This window comes from Benincasa hispida, chromosome 2 (assembly GCF_027475165.1).
Source record: "Benincasa hispida cultivar pf3 chromosome 2, pf3_genome.v1.1, whole genome shotgun sequence".
Lineage (NCBI taxonomy): Eukaryota > Viridiplantae > Streptophyta > Magnoliopsida > Cucurbitales > Cucurbitaceae > Benincasa > Benincasa hispida.
The window spans coordinates 44,120,288-44,132,478 of NC_143479.1; the positions used below are offsets into that span (position 1 = coordinate 44,120,288).

Sequence of the window (12,191 nt, forward strand, 5' to 3'; positions counted from 1 at the left end):
CTACTTACATAAGTATATCTATGTAGGGTTGCCTGTGGAGTCGATCACCAAGTGATGCTGAAAGAATCATCTATATAGGCAATGGCAAAGCAGTTCCAGTTGAAGCTATTGAGAATTTTAGATTAAGTTTAAAAACTAATTGTTATTTGGATTTGAATGAGACTTTTATTGTACCGTCATTTAGATAGAATTTAGTTTCTATTTCCAATTTGGACAAATTTGGTTTTTTTGTTCTTTGGAAAATAATAAAGTTAGTCTTTTTCAAGATTCCAAGTTTTTTATACCAATTCTTCAATTGATAATCTATATATGTTTGATTCTTTTGCTTCATTTTACAAGATCCTGCTATTTAATTCATGGGGTAAAAAGCATAAATTAAATGTGAATTCCGCTATGTTGTGGCATAAGCGTTTAGGTCACATCTCTAAACAGAGAATTCAGAGACTTGTGTCAAATGGAATTCATGATTCCCTTGATTTAAGTAACTTTAAAGTTTGTATGGAATGTATTAAGGGAAAACCGACAAACATAAGAAAATTAGGTGCTAATGGGTGCTCATACGTCTTAGAACTAATATATACAGACATTTGTGATCCATTACCTACAACTTCTTAGAATGGAGAACAATATTTTATTACGTTCATAGACGACTATTCAATATATGAGTACCTATATTTAATTCATGAGAAGTTTCAATCTTTAGATGTTTTCAAATCATTCAAAGTTTAAGTTGAACTTCAACATGGAAAGAAAAATAAGGATGTCAAGTTGATCATGGTGGTGAATATTGCGGTAGATATGATGGATCAGGTGACCAACGTCCAGGGCTCTTTACCAAATACATAAAAGAATGTGGAATCATCCCTCAAAACACTATGTCGGACAAACCTAGTATGAATAATGTGGTGGTAAGGCAAAATAGAACACTTGAGAATATGGCGAGAAGCATGATTAGTCATTCTTCTTTGGCATAATCTCTCTAGGTGAGGCACTAAAGACTACAACATATATCATCAATAGGGTATCTAATAAAGCAGTAGCCAAAACACCTTATGAACTATGGACAAGAAAGAAGCCTAGTATTAGGCATCTTCACATCTGAGGTTGTCTAGTTAAAGTTGGGCCTTACAAGCCTAACAAAAGAAAAATGGATTAAAAAACTATTAACTACTTATTTTGTTTGGTATTCTGAGCAATCTCGAGGGTTTCAAGTTTTATGATCCTACTTCTATATCATTGTTTGAGATGGAAAATGCCAGATCCCTTGAGGATGTTGAGTTTGAGGGGAAGATAATATAAGGAAAGTTGTCTTTGAAGAGGAATTAGTTTCTTTTCCTAATTTGGTTATAAACAATGTTCAAGCTCTGATTCCTAACTTCACTATTGAACCAATTATAAAACAAGACAACATTAAAGTCTCCTTCATTAAACCTAAAGTTTAAACTCATCAACTTTAAGAAGTGCCACTAAGAAAATCTACTAGAGAAAGAAGAAGTACAATTCCAGATGATTATATTGTGTTTCTTCAAGAACATCAAGATGATATAGGCATAATGGAAGATGGTCCAATCAACTTCCAATAAGCTCTACAAAGTTTTAACTCTCAAAAGTTGATAAACACTATAGAAGAGGAAATAAAATCCATGAAAGACAATGACATTTGGGAACTTGTGGAATTGTCATTATAAGTGAAACCCATAGGTTATAGATGGATATTTAAAATCAAAAGGGATTCACAAGGCAAAATCAAAAGATATAAAGCTCGTCTTATTGCAAATGGTTTTACTCAAAAGAAAACATGGATTACAAAGAACTTTCTCTCCAGTTTCATCGAAAAACTCTTTCAGGGTAATCATGGCACTTGTAACTCACTTCAATTTAGAGCTACATCAGATGGATGTAAAAACTGTGTTTTCAATCGAAACATTGATGAGACGATTTATATGGTACAACCAGAAAACTTCATGTCTAGTAAACTATGGTGTGTAAATTAAAGAAATCTATCTATGGTCTCAAGCAAGCCTCTCGTCAGTGGTATCACAAATTCTATGAAGTAATTACCTCCTTTGGTTTTAAGGTGAATTTAGTGGAAGATTGTGTATATCACTAGTTTAATAGGAGTAAAACAATCTTTCTGATGTTACATGTCGATGACATAATCATAGTAAGTAATGATGTAGGTTTATAGTATGAAACTAATAGGTTTCTAAAAAAGAATTCAGGGTCGAAGGATCTTGGTGATACTTCTTTTGTATTAGAAATTGAAATACTGCAGGACCGTTCTCAATATATCTTTAGATTGTTACAAAAGAACTACATTGAAAAATATTTGAACAGATTTGGCATGAAAGATTGTGCATCAGGAGATACCCCAGTCCCTAAAGGTGATCAATTTCATTTAGGCTAATGTCCCAAGAATATCAAGACTAAGAAGATACAGAAGGTTCCCTATGCATCAGTTATTTCAAGTCTAATGTACACCCAAGTAGGTACGCATCCAGATATTGCGTTCAGGGTTAGAGTGTTGGGCATATATTTGAGTAACTCGTAAATGGATCATTAGAAAGCAGTCAAACGAATTATGAGGTATTTGTAGAGAACAAAAGACTATATGCTGACTTATCATAGATAAAAAATTTTGGAGATCATTGGGTATTCTGATTTTGATTATGTTGGATGCCAAGACACTTTGCGATCCACTTCAAGCTATATCTTCGTGTTGGTTGGAGGAGTTGTATCTTGAAAAAGTGTTAAACAAGTACTTATAGCTTCTTCCACCATGGCTACGGATTTTATAGCATGTTATAAGGCATCCAATCATGGATTATGGTTATAAAATTTTGTCACTGGACTGCGGATAGTGGTTGGTATAGAAAGACCACTAAAAGTATTTTGTGACAATAAGTCTTTAGTGATATATTCTAACAAAAACGAAAATATTATGAAGTTAAATCATGTAGACGTGAAGTTTTTATTTGTGAAAGAACGAGTTCAAAATGGTCAAATTTTGATGGAACATAGAGGAACAAACTCTATAGTGGTAGATCCGTGACTAAAGATTTACCACCTAAAGATTTTCATGAGCATACTGCTCACATGGGTGTTAGTCACTTTTTCTGATCTCATGGTTTAGTGGGAGTTTATTATTGAGGATGTTTTTTGACCTTAATTTATTTATTTTCTATATAGAATAAAGTTGATGGTTTATGTTTTATTATCTGAACTTGTTTATCATGCATGCGGTTTTGCAAATTCGGTTTAGCATAAAGTTTCAAAGAATGATCTCACTAAGGAATTTAGACCAGTTGGAAATAGGCATGATCTAGATCACTTTGTATGTAGTTCCCATGCTATCCATACATAGTGATCTATGTCACTGAATGTATTGGAACTGGTGATCAAAGAAGGTTTAGTAACAAAGGTAGTGACAAAAGTCGCCTTGATTCTGTGTTGATACAAGAGATGGACCAGATTGAACTAAAGAGGAATTCTTTATTGACTTAACATGTTTATATGTGCTTAGGTTTATGTGATTTAATTACATCAGGTACACAAACATAACCCAAGTGAAGATTGTCAGACATCTTTAAATATTAATACGTATCATTAAAGCATGGGTTATGTATGTGGATTAATATTTTATCACATTGGGTTATTTTATTAGATCGGGCCCTATCATGTGATCAAATTAATTAAGGCCCTAGATTTCTAATTGGGTATGGACTTAATGGATAGAAGCTCAGTCCTAGTTAATTAGGATTTAATGAGAACTCTAATTGAACTAGTATATAAAGAGATCTAGGGCTATGTTCCCAATATACCAAAACAATACGCACTCAATCTTTTTTTAATCCCATCTAGAGATAGATCTCATTGAGAGCATTCAGAGTTTTGATTGAACAATAGTCATCTTAAATTTATCATCATCTTGAAGCTATCATCAATGGAATCCGGTAGTATTTATTTTTGCCAATTTGGTAGAATGATCCTCGGGATAAATCTATTTAATATAGATTTAAAGTAATTCTGCTAACAAGTTGAACTTACACTACAAATTTCAAATTTCAAAAAAAAAAAAAAAAAGATTTTGGATCAATCTACTAAAGTTGAACTTACACTAAAAACTTCTATTATACTTGAGCATTAGATCAAGAAGTAAAATGATGGAGACTATAACTTTTTGGTTTTAAATATTTCTTTGAATTTAATGATATACTTCTTGCAAAATTTCTATACATATGTGATATTACTTTCAACAGTCTTTTAGTTAATACAATATACAACGTTTAAGAAAGAAAATTTTGAATAAGGATTTGTTTGAATTGCCTAGAAAAAAGTATTTTTTAAAAATGTATTCTCTTTTAACTATTTAAAAATATCTTTATATTTGAAACATTCATGTGTTTGGTTACATTTTCTCAAAAGTATTTTTATACATAAGTTTGTATGGTGTAAAATGCTTATACTAATGTCAAACTACTGTAAGAGATGCCTACTAATCACTATCAAACTATGAACTAATAATTTCATCCCCATCCCGATCCCCAGTCAATCAACTAACAGTCTTCAATCTTAGTCCTTGATTTCAATTCTTGGTCAAGGTCTTCAGTCGTAGTTAGGTAGCCATTGGTGGCTAGCATCCAGGACCTGAGTCAATTACCAGGGACCAAAACTAACGATTAGTGGCTAGTGGCCGAGAGTGTAGATCAAGATCTAGGATCAATGATTTATGACCACCGTCAATCACCAAAGTTGTTGTTAGTCATCAGTTCTAGTCCCAATAAGGTCACTAGTCAACGATAGTGGGTGGTGCATAGCAAATCGCCAATGTCCCAGTTCCTCGAGCCTCAATCATCTACCGTCAAATGGTTGTTGGTTAACAATCTCTAGTCTTGATCGCCTGTCAGGTTCAGAACCAAGGACCAAAGACATGTAACCTAGTGACTACTGATTGAAGTAGTGATCGACGAGGAATAAGCATTGTTAGAGTGATCTCCAATCCAAAATCACCAATCGTTGGTCCCAATATCGGTCAATAGCTCCAACTCAACGAAGAGGTCTCTGGTCATCAATCTCACTTGTCATCGACCCTTAATTATCAATTGCCAATTGTGAGTATCCAATCCTCAGTCCTAATCGTCAATGACGATCATGAGTAAGGAGATGGAAAATTTAAAATTATCTAGTATACAAGAGTAATGTTGCACATATTGTTATAGCATTTCCAGGAAGATCAAAGATAAACGTAGGACACTAAAGCCAAAATAGAAATCGAGTTTGGTAACCCAATTCAATAAAATACCTCCTACACCTTAGGGGCAGTGTACACGTGGAAAGATATATTCACTTATATAAAGTCAAGCACTTGTAATGATGTACTTATCTGTAAATAAATGGTAATTACAATGACACTTGAATAGCTCAACTTAGAGAACGATCACTTAGGCTCCCTCTAAGTGTGAGACTCGCTCTCGATGAAACTTAGGCCCCCCTTAAGTGTGAGATCTCCTCACCTTCAACGTACTTAGGCTCTCTCTAAGTATAAGAATATTAGTGAATGTTCTCTTAGGCTCCTCTAAGTATAAGACTCCCTCTCAACTCTAACTTCTATCTTTCCCGCTTTAAATGAATATCACTTCACTTGGAAAAGCTTAGGCTCCCCCTAAGTATGAGAATCCCTTCTCAAAATATAGTAGAACAAATCAATATGTTCTAGAGAAACAGTCAAGATCGACAATGACAAATGCTTCACGAACCCTTGGATTGACACACTTATGTTTCAGCACTCACACAAGACAATGGCTTCAACATTCTTCAAAACGGTCAACCCTAAAAATGATCAAAACCACAATATATATGGATAACCTTGAGAAGATATTCAAGAAAAGAATAAATTAAATCTACAAGAAAAAATACAACAAACCACGAAATTTGGAAAACCTTGCTGATAGATAAGGAAAAAATCTTCTATAGAATTTGTTGTCTTTCACATTACATATGTCACAGAAAATGTCCTAGCATATTGTAAGACATGTTGCAGAGGATAGGAAAGCACACCAACAAGTATGTAGAACACATAACAACATATAAGAACCCGACCTTAATATAGAATCAGCATGATACAAAACATATTATAGAAATATGTTGTTCAAGTTTTTCCTGTAATAAATAAGTCAATTATACTACAATAATAAACACCCTAACAGAGATCCACGGCTAAAGCGTGATTTATGATCCCCAGGTTAAGATTCTTTCAAAATTACGTTTAACCCTTCCAAGGATTTCAAGAGAAAAGTGTCTTTCCCTTCTAAAAAAGTTTTACAAAAACCATTCCTAACAAGAAATTATTCCTATGTTTTAACCCACCTAAGGGTGTACATAGTTTGGGTTGGGTCGGGTTAGGGTAGTTTCTTGGACCAACCTAAAAATTCAGGTTGGCCTTACACTCAACCCTATTGGTTCCATTTGAAGAGTCAGCCCAACCCAATATTTTCGGGTTGGGTTTGGTTGGGTCATTGGGTTGACTTTTTCTTTTCTTTTCTTCTTTTTCCCTTCCTTTCCTCTCCATTGAATCTGATTTTTGTTACTATAGATAAAGAGACGGAGTGAGATATTGAGAGATTGGAAAAAAAAATTAACAACAAAAAACACATAATCAGACTAGAATGAAAACCAAGAACTTAAAATCGCTAACATTAGAGCTTAAAAGAAATAAGAAACCTGATGAAACAAAAATTGGGGGAAAATTAAAGAAGAAGAATGAAGGCATTAGTAATTACAGACCTTATGTAGAGAAGCTTTCTTTAGGATTTGGGAGACAGAGTGTTCTTGAGGGATGAAGTCATCGAAATCGAATAAGATGGAGCATTGGTGAGTTGAAGTAAGAAAGATTCTGTGAGTGGGAGGAAGGTTGTGAAAGAAGAGATTGAGATGGAAAGGGAGATCATGGTGAGCGAGTGTGAAATTGAACAAGGGAGGTGGCAAGCGAAGATTTGATATGCGCTACTAAAATCGGTGATTCGTTCGGGGGAAGGAGGCGCTGCTTAGCTAAGTTAAACTAAAGGGTTAAGTTTATATATATATATATATATATATATATATATATATATATATATCGAGTCAGGTCGAGTTGATTTGGTCAACAAATTTTATAACCCAAGACCTGACCAAATATATATTTTAAAATTTTTTTACAATTTGAGTTGGGTAGTTCGGATTGGCCGACCTACCGAGTTTATTGTACACCCGTAAACCCATCGACCCAATTTGAAAGAGTGGATATTTCCGATTCTAATCCAAAACGGCACCGTTTTATAATTCAAATATGAAACTTATTTCGTTTGATGTCTAGTTTTATAAATTATTTAATGACGTAAGATTCATTTAATTTGAAACTTAATCAAAAAGGAGGAAAGATCGACCTTATCCAAATCGATTTGAAAAAATGGTTTCCAAAATTCTTTAAATTTCACATGGTGTAAAATCCAAAATTTCAAATAACATATTTATCAATATCCTTTCTTTGCCCATCCATTTAAGACCAAGTCAAAGACGAAAGAAAACAAAACCTTTCCTTAATGGAACTTGATGAATACAAACACTAAAAAAAAAGAGAAAAAAGTAGAAGAAAAAAATGACCCATTTGCTTTGGTCGGCTTGACTATGCCGTTATTTTGGAGCCCAATTTTATTGAAGAAAAAGAAATATATATATCAAACATTTTTGTTTCTTAATTTTTTTGGGGAAAAATAATATTGTATCATTATAGACAGTACTAAAACGACTTCTTTTTCCATACTAAACGACGAGAACAGTGTTTCTAATGTAACATCATGAAGATTGGATAGCTACACTCCAACCCAATCTATTTTTGAGAAACGAGGGAGGGAGAAGAACCACAGATGATAAAACCAAGTTGCAAAATCCAATTCAATTTTCCATTTATTTTGCATCACTCACTTGACAAAAACTCGATCAATCTCATCCGAATCATGTGTTTATCAATCGATCTAAGCTAAGTTAGATTTGTTCGTAGATCTCTTTGATAGTATGAGGTTCAGGAATAGCTCATATATCTTTTAAAGAGTATTAGGTCACTTAATTTTTCTAATGTGGGATTCTCAACATGTCCCTTAAGATGGTGTCTCTTTTGGGTTCACCATTCTTAATCGGATCACAATTTTATTTTATTGAACCGAATACCCATTTGAGCTTTATAGGCTCTGATGCATATTTACTAGTATGAGGTTTCATCTCAAAATCAATTGGTAATGTGAGGAGTAGCTCATCTATCTTTTAAAGAGTGTGAGGTTCTTTCATTTTTTTAATGTTTGATTCTTAACAAGATCGTCTAGTTGGTTGAAATTGAATGAAAATGCACTTTTAGATTCAGTACTAACCTTTTGAAAGACCTGTTTTACAATATGCGATAAAATTATAGATACTCTTTTGTTAATTTAGAATTGTATTCAATCCTTCTTTCTATGCTTTCTACTCTCTAACAATCTTCTAGAAAAATAATTTCTTGAGTTTTGAAAATTATATGATATGTTATAACTATCATCTCTGGTAAATCTTTAAAAATATGGTGAAACTAAGGTTTTTAATTTCTCTCTCTTACATCTAAGGTATAAAACGATGTCACTATATTGTACTGAAGACTTAAATATACTTTCTTCTTAAGTTGATATTGAGTTGCAATTGCTTCGTTCAACTCATTATTTGGTCTTTTTTCCTATATATATATTTATGTTTGGGTTACACTACAGGTTTCATTCTAAACTTTAAGTTTTTGTGTATTTGGTAATAGGTCATTTTGGATAATAGTGTCTAATAAATAGGATTTTAAAATGTATTCATCATAAACTTTTTAATGTTTAAAGACCTATTAGACATAAAATTGAAAGTTTAAAAATCTTTTAGACACTTTTAAAATTTAGAGACTTATGAGACATTTTTCAAAGGTTTAAGAACCAAATAAACATGAAGCTAAAAGATTAAATAATTAGCCTAAATGATGTCCATCAAAAAAAATATTTTTTACGATTAGATAGAGTCAATTCTAACATATCGCTAGAGTCATTCAAACTCAACATAATCCATAAACAAAAATATTGGTTAGTCTTAAAATGTTATCTTGAAATTACAAATGTTACTTCTCTCTCCCTCCCTGTCTCTTATTGGGCTTATCCAAATCAACAGTTGAGGATTCACAAATGTATTGGCCATTTCCCATCTAATGGTTTTTTGAGCCATTGATTGGTTACCCTTAGTAGATAAAGACAAAATGATGGGATGGGTTTTGTTCAAACTTTTGTTTGTTTGGAGTAAAGCAAAAATTTGAATACAAACGCCTCCCATTTTCCTTTATTCACAACTTTGGAGTCTAATCTGCAAAAGATTTGTGCTTAAATAACTATAGAACCAAAACCATACTTCTTTCTGATCCTTTCCTTTGTCAATAATATTTAGTTAAAAAAACAAATGTTCTTTTTGTCTATAGATTTTGGATTTAGTTTCTATTTAGTTCATAAATTTTAAAAAGTTGCCATTTTAGTTTTTAAGTTTTTATTTTTGTTCCAATTTGATCTATACTTTTAACCTCGATGTTCCCTTAATTTCTCACTACCAATGTTTGTTAATTAATTTAAAATAATTTTGAAGTGAATATCTAAAATGAATTGAAAAAATAGTGAAACTTAATAACCTATTGTTTTTTTAATGATTTGAAGTTAATTAATAGATATTCACACTACAATTGAAATTGAGTATTTAATGAAAAAACCGATGCTAAAGGTGTAAATCTTGAAATTTAGGGACCTAATTGAAATAGAGTTCAAACGACAAAGGTAAATTTGTAATATTTTGAAATTTATGGACTACATTGATCAAACTCAAAATTTAAAGACTAAAAGTGTAAAATTTTGAAACTTATGGACCAAAAGGAAACTAAACCCAAAACAGACCCAAACGTATTTTTTGCCTATTTAATACTTATACTTATATCAAACATAGTTCCTGATACAAGAAATTATCCCCATGACATTACACATTAAGAAAACTAGCTCATTATTGAGAAATAAGTCACTAAAAACCATAGGTTTTGATAATTGATAAAATTTTCTTTTGTCTATTGACATCATTCAACTTCCCTAAGTTTCTGTTGCTAATCACATGTTTGATATCATTTTAGAGTTGCATGTCAGATATCAACAAGTCAAATCAAATCCAACTTGCTCACATGGTTTATAACAAAACAAACCCTAATTCATTACAATGAATGTTTTATTTGAATGGTTGGCTATCGATCGACTCTAATGAGCTTACATCCTCTACATGTTGGAGAGTCCATCTTGGCAAGAAGAAGATAATAACTGTCATGAAATCTCTTGAATAGTTACTATAATTTAATTCTCATTAATGAAAATTAAAGGGTTAATAGTTCTTCAACTAAAAATAACGTCTCAGATCTAGGATTCAGAATTTGGATTGACACCTGATGATTCCAGCATTTCCTTACATCTCTCGCGACCTAGCTACTTCATCCATGTTTGTCTTAAAATCTGCTTCAAAGAGAGTGAAGTCCTTTCAGCATAATTTAGGGACATTGTCCGAAATAACACTTTTTACCTCACAAAACTAATACCTTTTTAAAAATTCGTTCAAATAGTTTTTCTCGATCCATCTCACGCATCTCGGGCGAGATCAGCCACCGAGATTTAGTTTTAAAAAATTAGTTTTTTCTAACTTATCGATTGTTTTGGCCTTTTAGGCCTTTCTCAATACATCTCGAAAAGATTACACCAAGATTCTAGTAATTTTTCCAAAATATTATGTGATCTTCCTAAATCTTATATCAAATTTTATATATTTTCAAATTTTTCTCCAAATTCGATTATATTTACAAAATATTTTATCAAAATTTTTCAAAATAAAAAAAAAAAGGTAAAATATGAAAAATATATAAAATCTTGGTATGAATCTCGGGCAGATTTACACGAGATTGATGAATTTTCAGGCATATTAATACCGATATTTTATATATTTTTCATATCTTACCCTATTTTTTTTTTTTTTTTTTTTTTTGCAAAATTGAATCTTTTCTAAAATTTAAAAACAATATGCAATCATGCATCTGAAAAAATCTAATTGGTAGATTCATTTGTAAATTTAGAAATTCAAAACATAAATTGGCATAAAATTACATAAGAATTGAATATAACATTCGGTAAAGATAACCGAATTTTGAGAAAATTTGAAAATATATAAGATTTGGTATAAGATTTGGATAGATTATCTAATATTTGGAAAAGTTACTAAAATCTCGATGCTTAATCTCTCTAAGATGTACCGAGAAAGGCCCAAAAGGGCCAAAACAATCTATAAGTTAGAAAAAGTAAAATTTTTAACTAAATCTCAGTGGCCGAGATCTACCGAGAAAAACTAGTTTGATTGCTTTTCACAAAACATGATAGTTTTGAAAGATGGAAAGTTGAGAGTACTAGTTCTGATAATTTTCCTATAATTTGTCCTTACTCATATGCTTCTTAAGAAAATTCCAAGTTGTCAACGAACATACGATTTTCAAAATTAAGCGTGCTTTCATATAACTTTGTTTGAGTCATTGAAAAGAAAGATACATCTTGTTAGTATAGGTATTAACTTTCGATTCTTTTAAGTCTTTCTTACCATACTTTCATATGTTCGAGATCCCTCTCATTCAAATGCGATATTGGTTCATTTATCTCCTAAACTCAAAGTATTACACAGCATAAAGTAAAAGAAACCATTTTTTTTTTAGTAATAAGTAGGTTCAAGTCCCACTCTTATCCGTAAAAACTTTCCAAGAATAAAAAATTCTGATCCATGAAAGCCTTCAAAATGTCTATATTAATCTTTAAACTTCCAAACTTATTTTATTCAAGTATATAAGCTTTTAAATTTTCCAATCATGTACAGCTCTTAAACTTTATAAAGACAACATTTTTTTGTCCTTAGGTTACTTTATGAAGGCAAATTTGGCATACAGCCATATATTTAAACCACACATAAATTGAATGCAAATTCAAGTTTGGAGTTTATCCAGATTCAATCGATTTTAGTCCTGTAGTTTGAATCAATTTTAATTTTAGTCCCTTCAATACAATGTTTATTGTAATGATAACTTTTTCAAGAGTTCAAATACTTTAAAC

At 31.7% G+C, this 12,191-nt stretch overlaps 1 long non-coding RNA gene across 1 annotated transcript; it reads right to left on the bottom strand.

The window, feature by feature from the left end:
• Nucleotides 1-5,265: 5,265 nt before the first annotated feature.
• On the bottom strand, nt 5,266-7,052 carry LOC150037922 (uncharacterized). Its single transcript, XR_016527940.1, has 2 exons — nt 6,784-7,052; nt 5,266-5,829 (listed from the first exon to the last, which is right to left on the bottom strand). It is a non-coding gene; the product is annotated as an uncharacterized LOC150037922 (long non-coding RNA).
• Nucleotides 7,053-12,191: the final 5,139 nt, after the last annotated feature.